This window comes from Myotis davidii, unplaced genomic scaffold, assembly GCF_000327345.1.
Source record: "Myotis davidii unplaced genomic scaffold, ASM32734v1 scaffold120, whole genome shotgun sequence".
Taxonomy (NCBI): domain Eukaryota; kingdom Metazoa; phylum Chordata; class Mammalia; order Chiroptera; family Vespertilionidae; genus Myotis; species Myotis davidii.
The window spans coordinates 6,545,824-6,549,957 of NW_006294778.1; the positions used below are offsets into that span (position 1 = coordinate 6,545,824).

General features: G+C 49.5%; 1 protein-coding gene across 1 annotated transcript in view; it reads right to left on the reverse strand.

Moving 5' to 3' along the window:
• The window catches only part of GAS2L3 (growth arrest specific 2 like 3), a 29,879-nt gene extending 28,918 nt beyond the window's left edge, over window positions 1–961 (reverse strand). Inside the window, exon 1 of the mRNA XM_006769376.2 lies at window positions 882–961. The gene's annotated coding sequence lies outside the window, so the exon portion shown is untranslated. The remainder of the gene's footprint in view (window positions 1–881) is intronic.
• Between the last annotated feature and the right edge of the window lie 3,173 nt (window positions 962–4,134).

Consider the following 4,134-nt stretch of genomic DNA (forward strand, 5'->3'; position numbering starts at 1 on the left):
CCACCCACCCACCCACCCACCCAGGCAGCCTTGCAAAAAGAGGGGTGCGGGTAGGTAAGCTTCCCGTGATGTCTCCCTGTTCCTTCCAGCTGAGACATGAGGACCTTTTAGGGACTGCGGGGGACAAATAGGGAAGGGAGTGAAGGGGAAATGACTACATGGTTCTCTCTGCAAAGGCTGTGACTTCATCAGTTCTTCCAGAGTGTGATGTGGAGGCATCAAGTGACTCTAAATGTGCTAAGCGCTAGGGAATGGGGGTACCCCCTGGGAGCCCTAAGATAGCTCCAAGCTCTGACCCCTGTTTAGATTCTAAAGCAGAAGCGGTAGTGGCTCTCCCTGCCCGGCTGGCTCCGAGGTTGAGCTTCGACCTATGAACCAGAAGGTCAGGGTTGGATTCCCCGTCAGGGCACAAGCCCAGGTTGTCTCGTCCACAGGTTGCCCGCTCCATCCCCAGTGTGGGGCGTACAGGAGGCAGCCGGCCAGTAATTCTTTCTCATCGTGAATGTTCCTATCTCTTCTCCCTCTCCCTTCCTCTCTGAAATCAATAAAAATACACATCTATTTTAAAAAGTGGCAGCTGCTCCGTACCTCTTCCTCACACTAGCACACCTGTGGACCCTCGCACCGCACCAAAGGAGGCAGGCAAAGGCAGGGCTAACGTCACCTTGACAGCGCCAGGAGCCAATCCGAGCACGCGACTCCCGCAGCCGGCCAATCGCAGAGCGTCTTGGCTTCCCAGTTTAGGGGTCGCATCCTACCCGCCGCTGGGACTAGGCTGAGCGCGGGGGATTCCTCGAGCCCGTAGGCTGAGGTCCGGCAGCCCGGAGCGGGGCGAGTCCAAGTTCGCGCGGAAAAGAGAAGGCGAACAGGGACATACTCACCAGCACAGCCGCAGGAGGGTCACTGCACTCGGCGGGGCGACATCTCGGCTCAATCAGTGCGGCGCCGGCACGCCCCTGACCAACCGCCGCCGCCGCCTGTTTCGAAGGGACCAATCAGAGGGCGGGACGCGGGCGTGGCTTCAGGCCCCGCCCCCCAGAGCCCTAGGAGCACGAGACTTGCGCGCGCCTCTGAGTCCGCAGGGGGCGTTTGGAGGCTCACAACCTCAGAGTCCACGCCTCTCTTTCGCCCGAAGGACTGGTTGGGTTTGCAGCACAAGCCCCCCATCTGGCCCCTCGGCGACGGCAGCAGCCCCGCCCCCTCGTCCCCATAGGCAGGAGGGTTGAATCAGCCTCCCATTCTGGAATGCCGCCCCGGGTATTGAGGGCGTGGTCCCGAGTTTCCTCAAGTTCAGCGAAGAGCCCCTCCCAACCTTAACTCAACTCCCGATCTGGCTGCACCGAGGGCGCCTTGGTTTCCGGAGAGGAACTGTCACCCGGCAGGAATGGGCGTCCCAGCAGAAACCTTTCAGAGAGAGGCCCCTCTTCTCCCACGGGAAAGGGTGGCAGAAGAAGGGAAGGAATCCTGTAACTCAGGCCACAACCAAAATCAAAAAGGGGATGTCGGCACTTCCTTCCTAAAACGCAAGAGCCAGGGGAGGAAGGTTAAGCTCAACCCAATGAGATATGCTTACTAGCTCTGAGGGGTGACTTAAAGCAGAGATTGGACTTAATGGAACAATAGATAGATCTGTCATAACTGTAAATGTGGCTTGTTAATTGCCCAAAAAGAAAAAAAAAGCCCCCCCCCCAAAAAAAAGCAATGGAGTCCTGGCACTTCTCTGCTTGTTAGTTCAATTTTGTCAAGTCCTGTCACCTCTCTGGGACTCCATTTCCCCGTCTGCAAAGCGTGGGGATTGACCTGGAATGATGGTCTCTGACGCGTGCATTTATTCATTCACTTGTCAAAAACAAAGGAAGTGCTCTTGCTTGTTGAAGAGACTAAAATGAGGAAGATAGTCCTGCTTTCAAAGTGCTCAGTGGAAGTCTGGAGGTCTGTGAAGAGAGGAACCCCTAACATGGAGGGGACGGTCAGAGGTTTGAAAGAAGTTGAATTTTGCAGGATGGACAGGAATCTGCCAAGAGGAAGGATAATTGGGAGTAAGGAGTGCTTTCCAGGCAGAATAACAAGGTTCCAGAGATGAGAGGCCCAGGGTGTTCTGGGAATAGTCATCATGAATGACTAAAGTTTGGGGATCAGGGAGACAGATGAGGCTGGAGGAATAGGCACAGATGATAGTCCCAGTAAGTGCTAAGGAGTTTACATTCTTTCTTATAGGCAATTGGAATTGATTATAAGGAGCGACTGGTAGGAACAGGTTTGTGTTTTAGGGAAAAAAATCATTTTCAAGGGTTTTTGAAGAAAGGAGTAAAACCGGCAGCAATTCTAAAAATTAAAAGATGACAGTTACCTAAACTAGCTCAGAAGGGATGGTGAGGAAGAAGTGTCTAGAGCAGGGGTGGGCAAACTTTTTGACTCGAGGGCCACAATGGGTTCTTAAACTGGACCGGAGGGCCAGAACAAAAGCAGGGATAGAGTGTTTGTGTGAACTAATATAAATTCAAAGTAAACATCGTTACATAAAAGGGTACGGTCTTTCTTTTTTTTTTTTAGTTTTATTCATTTCAAATGGGCCGGATCCAGCCGCGGGCTGTAGTTTGCCCACAGCTGGATTAGAGAAACCAAAGAGGCTGACGTGTCAGCACATGGTTACCAGGTGACAGTGATATCCATCTGAGGAATACAAAGAAAACAACTTTGGGGGAAGAATAATGCATTTTGCTCTGAGGTGTGTTCAGTTTCAAGTATAGAGGAACATGTAGGTAGACATATTCAGACACTAGTTGGAGGGTTGGGTCTGCAGCTGATTGGATTGATTTGTACAAGGGATACAGATTTGTGAAATCAATCCAGCAAATATTATTTGAGCGCTTGTTCTTCACCAGACTCACCCTAAGCACAGGGGTCCTGCTCTCACAGAGCTTATCTTTTGGGGTGGGTGGGTGAAGATGGTCATCAAAGGTTGACATATAAGTTTTAATTGAACCTGATGCCCAACAGTTGTCCCAGAGCACTTTGTGTTCATGACTATCTAAAAATTGATAGATCCATTTTTACAGGACTGTTGTTCAAATCAACCTGTTTTATAGTGTTTCTATTTCAAACCTTCATCTCTGAAATCAATAAAAATATATGTGGGGTTTTATGCAGTGTCCCCTCAGGAGTTCGACTGGGAGATCGGGAGTTTGATCACTCGCTATGATGTGTGCTGACCACAAGGGAGGGGGTGGCACAGAAGGAAGGAAGGCCCTGGCCGGCAGCCGGAAGGCCCCAATTGGCCCTAATAGCTGGCCAGGCCTAGGAACCCTACCCATGCACAAAATTTATGTGTTGGGCCTCTAGTTTTGTTATATAGATCTTGTTGGATGAGTCATTAGTTAACAGTTTATTGTTTCTTACATGCAAATAATGTGCCTAAACATTTGAAACTATGCTATATGAGGTATATACATAAATATTCTCTTTCTGTGTCTCTATTCTCTCTCTCTCTCTCTCTCTCTCTCTCACACACACACACACACACACCACTTAATATTTCTAAACCATTTACTGAAACTTTGGCAGCAGTATATTTTATGGTTGCTTACTTTTTATTCTCATTGTTTGTTTGTTTTTTGATAACTTTTCTTCCTTATCCTTTATCTAATAAAAGAGAAACATGGTAATTGGCGTATGACCGCTACCCTTCCCATTGGCTAATCAGGGAGATATGCAAATTAACTGTCAGCCAAGATGGCGGCCGGAAGCCAGGCAGCTTGAAACTAACATGAGGCTTGCTTGCTTCAGTGACGGAGGAAACTAATGTTCCCCGCCTGCCTTGCAGGCCTCTGGGCCGGCAGTTTGAAACATTTTAACAAATATAGAAGCTAAAAAAAAACCCCAGAAACCAGCTTTCAGCGAGCTGGGGTCTCAGAGCTGGAGTCAAGGCTGGAGTTATACATTGTTTCCATGATAGAACCGAAACAAACCAGATACCTACTTTCAGGAGCAGAGGCCTAAGAGCTGGAGCCTCAGAGCTAAAGCTGGCCCAGAATAAAAAAAGAAAAGAAAAAAAAGGAGCAGTTGGGAGCTTCAGTCCCAGCCTGAAAACAGCCATCAGCCCCTCATCCAGGCTGGCCAGGCACCCCAGTGGGG